We start from the raw sequence: 10,701 nt of genomic DNA on the forward strand, positions 1-10,701 counted from the left end.
CTCCCGTATCTGTGTCGACAACTCCTGCATTTCCGACGGTGCTAGGCGATATGGTGCCTTGGCTATCATAGCCGCACTTGGAACTAAATCAATATGAAACTCTACATGACTTTCAGGAGGCACTCCCTTCAGATCCTCGGGAAAATCCCGAACGATAGGTACACCATCCACCGTCTTGTTCTCTATAACTCAAGTACCCATAACATACACCAAAAATCCAGGAGCATCCCCACTGAAGATATGTAACGCCCAGTTCTTGGTATGTATTTAATTCAAAATTTATTTCTTTTTGTATAGAAAATCGACGAGTTGGAGGCCCCAAACTCGTCGAGTAGGGATGCATTTGGACGCGGGTTGTGAAGTCTAGTCGACGAGTTGAGAGCCTCAACTCGACAAGTAGGACTGGCAAAATGAAACCCTAATTTTCAAGGTTTTGCACCCTATTTAAACACATTAACCCCCATAAGCTGGCCTCATTTATAGCCTCCATCATCTCAAACCCTAGCCACAAAACCCTAATTCACTTTTAAGAGTTTTGAGCCATTTTTGTGCATTCCTTGTGATTTTGAAGAAGAGTATACTTGAAGAATGAGCAAGGGCGTGTAGGAGAAGAGTAGATCCAGAAGTTGAGCTTCATTTCTGGTTCATCTGAGCTATAGAGGTCCTACCTTGCCTATAGTATACTTATATCTAGTATTGGGATGTTTTCTCTATATTTTGGTCCGAGAATGTTAGCTTGAGTTGGGTGGATTGTCGGAGCCGAGGATTGTCAGCTACTTTCCGATATTTTATGAAAGGGTAATTAAGGAAATATTTGATGTATAGGAGCTTGAGTTGGGTGGATTGTAAGAGCCGAGGATATTCAGCTACTTTCCGATATTCAATGTGAGTTACCTTCTAGTAGAAATGGGTCGAAGGCACCAATGTCGGCCCACCAGTAGCTAGTAATAGTAGAGATGCTTGTCTTTATGATAATTGTCTGGTATGCCACAATCTGTTATGTTGTATATGCTAGTATGCTATGCTATTATGTTGTAACATCCCAAAATTCAAGGCCAAAAATTTCATTATTAAATAAGTTATTATAAAACCATATGTATAAAAACATCCATAATAACCTCTTGTGTCAAAACCAAAGTGTCAATAGTCAAACATGTTATCATAAAATAATATCAGAGTGTAATCCCAAAGATCTCTTATGTGGAAACATGGTGTGATGCGTTGCGATAGCCGGCTCCTTTCCTTTGAAAACAAAGTACCTGAAACCAAAACTGAAAATCGTAAGCACAAAGCTTAGTTAGTTCCCCCATCATACCCCATACCACATAATCCATATCCCTCGGTATCTTTCAACTGGTATCTGTCTGGTATATCTGGGAGTTGGGCTCCCCTTCAGTATCTTTCAACCGGTAGCTTGGAACTAATCTCCCCTTCAGTATCTTTCAACCGGTAACAGGGAGCTAACCTCCCCTTCGGTATCTTTCAATCGGTATCTGGGGACTATTTCACTCTTACCACTATCACAGAATAACATGTCATAAACATATTGATTCCATGATACACATAACATAAACATACTGATCACATAATAACATATTATAAGCATACCGGTCACATAATAACATATCATAAACATACTGCTAGGCATGCATGGGTTCTGTCTACCCCTTCGGTATCTTTCAACCAGTAACTGTCTTCGGTATCTTTCAACTGGTAACTAGGGACTATTTCACCCCTATTACTACTAACACATATCTCATAGCATCCCAGCACATAAAGCATATCAAATAGCGGCAAGCCAGATAATTATCACAAAGGCAATCATCTCAAACATAATCACCTACTGGTTGGCTGTCATTGGTGCCTTAGACGCACCCCTACTGGAAGGTAACTCACCTCACTCTACTGAAGTCCCGCAGACCCAACCCTAGCTGCTGGATGACAATTTCCCAAACTGTCAACATCAAAAATAAAACCCAATTAATAATTGGGTTCCAACTCATAATCATAAGTCCATGCTTGGGGTAAAAGACTACTCTACCCCTAACTTAGCTTGATTCAAGCCCAAGGCCCAATCCAAAGGACCAAAAGTCCAAATATGACTCAAAGCCCAACATATGGCCCAATTTTCCAAATTGGGCCCATACCTCTACATGGTCTTATTCTAAGGCCCAACCATTTATTCCAGTCCAACATTTGATATTCTAATGGCCTAATATCGTATAATCCTTAAGGCCCAAACTATGGCCCATCTATGGCCTAATTTTCCACATTGGGCCCAAACCTTCATATAGGCCTTACCCTAAAGCCCAACAACATATTCTAGTCCATATGATTATTCTTGGATGGCCCATTAATAATCCAATTACCAAAGCCCAATAGAAAGGCCCAACATAAAGCCCATGTGAAATTAGGGTTTTTCATATAAAATGACAATTAAGGTTAAGTGTTTCCCACTTAACCCATTAAGGACTTAATCCTTTAAGTCCCTCATTCTACTAAATAAGTCATATGGTGTGATTGGGCTTAATACACAATTCCATTCCAATGGCCCAAATGTGGGTCTCGATAAGTCCAAGCCCATAATTCCAAAGTTAGGGTTTTTCTAAACCCTAATTAGGGTTTCCAACCCCATCTTAGCCCAATAGGCCCAATTGCTAGGTCTTTTGATCAATAAAGGTTCACTAGGTCCATTAGCACTTCATTGTGCCCATTAGGGTTTCAAGCATCCTAAAGGAATCAAACATAACAAGGCAAAGCACACCTCCACCCGACACAGCGGCCGGTGGCGGCAGGAGGCGGCAGTCACCAACTCACGATGGTGGTTAGGGTTTTCCTTTCATTATTCTTCTTTCTAGTTACATTATACAACCTAAAAACCCAAATAACTCACACACACACTAATATAACACATACACACAGCCACCGTAGTGGTGGTCGGCGGTGGCGCGTGGTGGCAGCCACCACCTCACGATGGTGGTGGTTGTTCTCGCAAGTTTCCTGCCAAAAATACCATATACAACAAAATGCATCAATACCCACCTAAACACATAGTAACATGCACACAGCCACCTTCCACGGTGGTTGGCGGCAGCGAAAGATCTAACGGTTGGCTACAGCGGCGGCGCGACGTTGATGGTTGGTGGTTTACGACCTCATCAGCAACATATAATCGTTCACTACACGAGACCGCCGCTGCAACCCATCCACTAGGCAGCAGGCGGCGCGTTCACCGATGCCGTTAGGCGGTAGCGGAATGGTCGTGGCTGACGACGGGACAACAGAAAAACGAAGAGCGACACTAGGAGGCGGTCGCAACAACGATTTACCGCAGCAACATCAGCCTAATGTCCGGCGACAACGTTTCAGGTGGTTCCACGATTCCCACATGCCAGAAGCACCTCCACGGTTCTCATTCAACCGGTCATGGTGATTTTGCGATGTCCGACGGTTGGCTTCAGCGGCTTCACGGTGGCGGAGGAAGGATGTGTAGTGACATAAGAACATGGTTTAGCATGCGGAATTAAAGCTTGCACAATTGAACATGGTGATTTGGGTGTTTAAGAGATGTATTGATTGTATATGGTGTTACAAAAAGGATCTAGATCTAGACTACATAAATAACACACACTTACACACTCACTTTTACATCTCTCAAGCACACCTCTACAAGTGGACAAACCCACCTTATATAGAGGTGTTTACATGTCTCTCTCTCACTCTCTATCTCTCATGTGTCACAAGGCTAATACTCCACATGCAAGTGGGTTTTACAAAAGTCAAACATTACAAAGTCATTCATGGAAAACTTTGTACCCTAACATTCTCCCCCTCAAAGTTAGGAATGAATGACCCACTTCAAATCTTCCAAAATCAAGCACTACGCGGTTTGAGCCTCAAAGGTGACACATGTCGACACAAACTTCAATCTTCAATTCTTCCATGATTCTTCAATTTGGGCTCTAGGATGTGAGATAATACAATCCGAGCAGCAACGAATGATCAAGAGTATTCCAAACTCCAAATAATCACCCTAAAGTTGTGCATAAAAACACACCCCAAAAATCTTCAATAATTCCAAACCCATTTCGAATACATCACTTCCGAACTTCCAATTGCATCATCTCGTAGGCTTCAAAACTTCAAGATCACTTCGGTCTTCAAAACCGCGTAATATGAAAAATTCAAGTTCGAATTTCCATATAATACTTCTCCCCCTTTTAATAATCGAAATTTGATTATAAAACTCCAAGGAAAAAGAACATGCTCTATTCGGAATTTTTCATGTCAAAACTCCCCCTTAACATGTTGCATAAACTTTGTGCTTCAATCCGAAAAATCCAAAAAATATTGAATTTTTAGCTTCGTTCACAGATCGCCTTTGACAAAATTTCTCAAAAATGGGTAGAAATTGTCAATTTCAAAATTCTGCAGTGACCCGTTGCGCCAAAAACAGCCAAATATGCGAAACACACTCCCATTTGCAAAACTGGGTAGAATGTGTAAATTCGCACAAACTACATGGACCAGATTTGAAAATATTCCAAATCCTCAAAATTTTTACCCCAAATGCGAAACTGGGTAAAATTTATCATCTTGCGAAGACTGCAGGGATGCGAAATGGAAATTCTGCATTTTTGTCATTTTATAACCCCATTTGCGAAGTTGGACCAATTGTGTCATTTCGTAAAAAGATCAGGGACCCAATTCGAAAATATTTGTTTTCTTCTTCCCAATTCATTCACCAGTGAAACCTTCGCATCGTCATTCGCATGCCCCTTACAAATGTTTCGCATCTTTCACCCAATTAACCAAATATGCGAACACAATCTCTATAACCAAATGCGAATCCAATGTTATCTCTTTAACCAAATGCGAAAATTAGTTTTCAAACACAGATGCGAATATCTCCATAACATAACAGATTGCGAATGAACTTCCTGTTTTACTTCCACATTGCGAACCATATCACTATTTGCGAACATTCAATCCAGTTAATCAAATGCGAACTGTTGTTGAAGACAAATGGGAACTTCATATCACATCCTTATACCCATCGATTGTTCGCATTTCATTCACAATCCAAGTTTTTTTTGTCAAAACAAATCTTCAATTCAAAACAAGATCAATATGCGAACCCAAAATTAAGACCCAGATGCGAATGGATGTTATCACAAGTCATAGATCATCACACGAAAGACTTCGATCGAACGACACCAAAATCGAAATCAACAACTCCAAAATCTTTCCAGTTCATTTCAAAATTATCACAGATCCATCGACTTCAAGCTTTCGCATTTTGAGTTACATTGCAAGCCAAATCATTGATTTCTCAAAATCGACCACCAAAATTTTGATTATACGTTCCAGTCAACTATCGAATCAATAGTATATCAAAATCATTCAATTCTTCAAATGTCGACTCCAAAATCTTCAATCATTCTTAATCGTTCGTGCAAGTATGAATGAACACAGTATTCGTCATCAAAAACATAGATCTAACTGATTTTCGAAATTAGTTCTTCAATCAGACATAATTTCGACATCTAAATCTTGTTCTCAACTCAAAAACAACAATTTCAGAGTTCTTGACTCAGATTATCAAGATTAAAAAACTCAGTTGAAGAATTCTATGTGATGTCTTAAAAAAAACAACGATTTCATCACATATGAAATTGACACCTATTTTCAGATTAAGATTCATCGATGATTGGAAAGTAACAATGAGAAACCGAGATTTAGAAATCAAGATTGATTTATTATGAAGATGATGATCTGAATGTACAAGTATGATATGCGATTGTCGACTGACGAACAGGAATGTGATTTTGATCCACTAAATCTGATCAAAGTGATTGAATTCATTGGGCTTACAAATTGATCATGAACAATAATATTCATTTTTGGGCTCCAAATTGAACAAAGAACAGTAAAAGAAATACGAAATTGATTGGGCTCGTGATGAATAGTAATATGTTGAAATTTGGGCCGAATCAAAAACAAATGGATCACAATTAATTTTGGTTTTAAATCTTGATTCAAACGAGCAATTGAAACTTTAGAATCAAATCAACAAACGGATTATAGATTGGATCGGGACTTGATCAACAAAAAATTATTGGATCATAACAAACGGGTTTTTCAATGAAAATTTGATCCAAAGAGTCAAATGATCACAAATCAAAAACGCAACGCAAGAATCAAATATTACAAGTGATCATAGAGAGAGATTCACCAAAATTGTTCAAGTTGCGACAAAAATTGCCAAATCGAGAATCGTTCTTCAAAAATCACCTTGATCTTGAAGACCCACTCTGATACCAATTGTAGTGACATAAGAACATGGTTTGGCATGCGGAATTAAAGCTTGCACAATTGAACATGGTGATTTGGGTGTTTAAGAGATGTATTGATTGTATATGGTGTTACAAAAAGGATCTAGATCTAGACTACATAAATAACACACACTTTTACATCTCTCAAGCACACCTCTACAAGTGGACAAACCCACCTTATATAGAGGTGTTTACATGTTTCTCTCTCACTCTCTATCTCTCATGTGTCACAAGGCTAATACTCCACATGCAAGTGGGTTTTACAAAAGTCAAACATTACAAAGTCATTCATGGAAAACTTTGTACCCTAACAGGATGGCGTCGGTTGGGGAAACGGCATGCTTGTCGGACTCATCTGATCAAAACCAGAAAGTAGCATGGCGACTGGAGTGAAGGGAGGCATAAGGTTGGAGGGTGACGGCTGCACACCCCTTTAGGGTTAGGGTTACGGAACCTTATATACCGGACTCAACTAAAAAGTTTTCCATAATGACCAAAATGGTCCCTCTAGCTCCCATTAATTTTAAAATAGATCCATATTTTACCTTTTTAAACCCTACCATCTAAATTCCCTTCAACTTAAGTCCATAATTTACCAAACATCCCCTGATTCCTGAAATCCTTTTCAAATTCAACCCACAAATTACTAAACAACCCTCAATATTAAAACCCGTTGCAATTTAGGTACAAAAATTACCAAATGGTTACTTAGCTTCCAAAATCTCTTCACATGAAGTCCCAAAAGTTACCACATACCCCCTGCCTTCATAATTATTTACAAAACTAATCCGGAACTGACACTTTTAACCCCCGACTTCTAAAATTATAAACCTTGGCTCCCGAAAACCAACACCTTGCTATATAATTATTGATTTTAGGGCTATTATACAATCATTAATTTATTATTTATTTATTAAATAAACGGGGGTTACAACTCTCCCCCACTTAAATTAGATTTCATCCTCGAAATCATTCCTTACACACCCAAACACCCAAGTAACATGGTCCCCATCCTGGGCACACCCTAGCCTTCCCAGGGTAGTCGTGACCAATCTTCGCAAGCCCAAAAATCCACAGGTGAACAAATTCCTCTCAACAAGTTCACATATACTCTGTCTGAAATTTGTTGTCTTGAGATGGTCTGATTCCCTGACAGACCACTCATGCTGAATCAGTATCGATGAAACTAGCTTGCTTATCCCTCAATTGACTACTCAACTTCTGATATCTTGGGTTCCCACTATAAAACAGGGTCACAGACCCAATTATCCCTGCAGATCACTTATACTAGACCAAGGCTCAGATACTGTCGATGTGAGTGACTTGGCCTGACCCAAGCAAGCAGTTACTCCATCTGCATCTAGAATTCTAAAACACTAATACTAATACTGCCCAAATACAGAAACTACCCGAAGCTGTACTGCCTGAAGCAGTATGTTGCCACATGGCTACTTTCCGAATCTACTATGATCTGCCTAGTCTTAGTTCATTCGCCAATCATCTGGAATATCGGGTTCCAACCCGACTACAGAGCTAAAAGACTCACACACAGTCACTCTACACGACTTCTGAATGAAATCCTTCTCTGGAACTAGTTATCATGCCACTGTGGCTCTAACAACCTCCTGATCCAACTGATCGGGTCCATGCGTCGAATCCTGACGTTACCGAATCCAAGGCTAAAGGTGATTGCTACCCGACCAATGGTAGCCTAATATACCAAATGACCTTATGCAGTCCATTGCTTCCTTAATCTCATAACGGTAGGGGTGCTTCTATAGTCTTATCATTGGCTCAACCAGATCTAATCCATCTGGGTAATTCCGAAACCTAATCCGTGGATTTCCATATCCTCACTGCTACACCCGAAATGATGGGTACTATGGTTCCTTCCGCGTCCTAACAACGTGCTTATGCTATCTACCAACCTAGTGAATACTACAACTACACTCGCAGACTTACAACACTCTAGCCTTATGTGCTAACCTATGTGAATGCTACGACTACACCCGCAGACTTACAACACTTTCCATACTATATGATCGCTAGTGAATGCTACGGCAACCCCCACAGTCTTACAACACTTTCCATACTATCTGATCGCTAGTGAATGCTACGGCGACCCCCGTAGTCTTACAACACTTTCCATTCTATCTGATCGCTAGTGAATGCTACGGCTACCCCCGTAGTCTTACAACACTTTCCATACTATCTGATCGTTAGGGAATGCTACGGCTACCCCCGCAGTCTTACGACATTTTCCATACTATCTGATCGCTAGTGAATGCTATGGCTACCCCTGTAGTCTTACAACACTTTCCATATCGGTCGAACATGCACTCGACCTAACACACAACTAAACTTGAGTCCTAACTGGAGCTCTAACCCGGTTCTCGAAACCTGCTATCTGAGAGTCCCGAAGGATGTCTGCTGCTCAGGCCCCCAACGAAAGGCCACCGACTTCTTGGTCAGTCGGGTCAAAGGAACTACAATCTCGTAGAAGTCCCGTATAAATCTCCTATAATAATCTGCTTGACCCATGAAACTCCGAACCTCAGTTGGAGACCTCGGAATCTCCCACTGCATCACGACCTCTATCTTGGACGGATCGACCAGAATACCCTTCTAGTTGACAAGGTGCCCAAGAGATTGCACCTCGCGCAACCAGAACTCACATTTTGAGAACTTTATAAAAAGTCTCTCCTCCACTTAGATTCGACTAAGCCTTCACAGCACGCGAGAGTTGAAGGAATTCCAATCCTTCTCGCTTTCTAATATCCCAATGATGACAACTTGCGCTTGTTGGATTAATGTCTAAGTCTATAACTATAATTGGTAAGACTTGACCCGACCCGGCATGGTCCATTTGGGTTGCATGGCATCATGCACTTGGATAGACTATAATGAGAGAAATAAGACACTTATGGTTATTAATATATTATAAGTTCTAGTATATTAATAATAAGAATAATAAGATTATTTAATTAGTATTGATCAAGAATCAATCTAGGATTATTAAGTGATCAAAAGAAGACTAATTAAATATATGGGTTGATTGTGCAAATCATCCATACTTATATAGTGGGCTAATGCTCCATGGATTATCTAGTTGGGCTAAAACCCATATGATGCTCCATGGATGCTCCGTGGTGTTTTTGTACCCATGGATCTGTTGGATTAATGTCTAAGTCCATAACTATAATTGGTAAGACTTGACCCGACCCGGCATGGTCCATTTGGGTTGCATACCATCATGCACTTGGATAGACTATAATGAGAGAAATAAGACACTTATGGTTATTAATATATTATAAGTTCTAGTATATTAATAATAAGAATAATAAGATTATTTAATTAGTATTGATCAAGAATTAATCTAGGATTAATTAAGTGATCAAAAGAAGGCTAATTAAATATATGGGTTGATTGTGTAAATCATCCATACTTGTATAGTGGGCTAATGCTCCATGGATAATCAAGTTGGGCTAAAACCCATAGGATGGTCCATGGATGCTCCATGGTGTATTTATACCCATGGATCATGGAAATGAAAGGCCATGTCAATTAGGGTTTACATGGTGTAACCCTAACTATATAAGCATCTTATTCTTGATCAAATCGGCCACTAGTGTGTGAAAAGAAAGGGCTAGCCGATTTCATGAGTTGTAGAATTCTCTCAAGCTATTCTAAGTGTTTTGGTGATTGTGATTCCACTTGAGGCTTCCACACTATTGGGGCTAAGCTCTTAAAGCTTGAAGACATCAAGCTACATCAAAAGGTATGTATTCTATCTTGTTACATTCATTGATTTGTATGCTAGATTAGGATAATACCTTGGAAGTTCTTATTTGCATGTATAATAGAGAAAACATAGATCCAAGGTATTTAGGGTTGCATGTACACTTAGGAAGTGTTAGAATGCTCAAAACCCAACAGGATCATGTAAATGAAAGGCCATGTCAATTAGGGTTTACATGGTGTAACCCTAACTATATATGCATCTTATTCTTGACCAAAATCGGCCACTAGTGTGTGTTATAGAAGGGCTAGCCGATTTTCATGAAGTGTAGAATTCTCTTAAGTTATTCCAAGTTTATTTGGTGTTTTGTGAACCATTTCAGATGTCACACTTTGGGCACTAGGCACTCAAGCTTCATGAAGACTTCCTACACCAAAGAGGTATGTATTCTATCTTGTTATATTCATTGTTTTGTATGCTAGATTAGGATAATACCTTGGATGTTCATATTTGCATGTATAATAGAGAAAACATAGATCCAAGGTATTTAGGGTTGCATGTAGACTTAGGAGTGTTAGAATGCTCAAAACCCAACAGTGGTATCAGAGCCTAGGCTTGTTTTCTTGT

This window comes from Lactuca serriola, chromosome 8 (assembly GCF_051521515.1).
Source record: "Lactuca serriola cultivar US96UC23 chromosome 8, Lser_US96UC23_V15, whole genome shotgun sequence".
Lineage (NCBI taxonomy): Eukaryota > Viridiplantae > Streptophyta > Magnoliopsida > Asterales > Asteraceae > Lactuca > Lactuca serriola.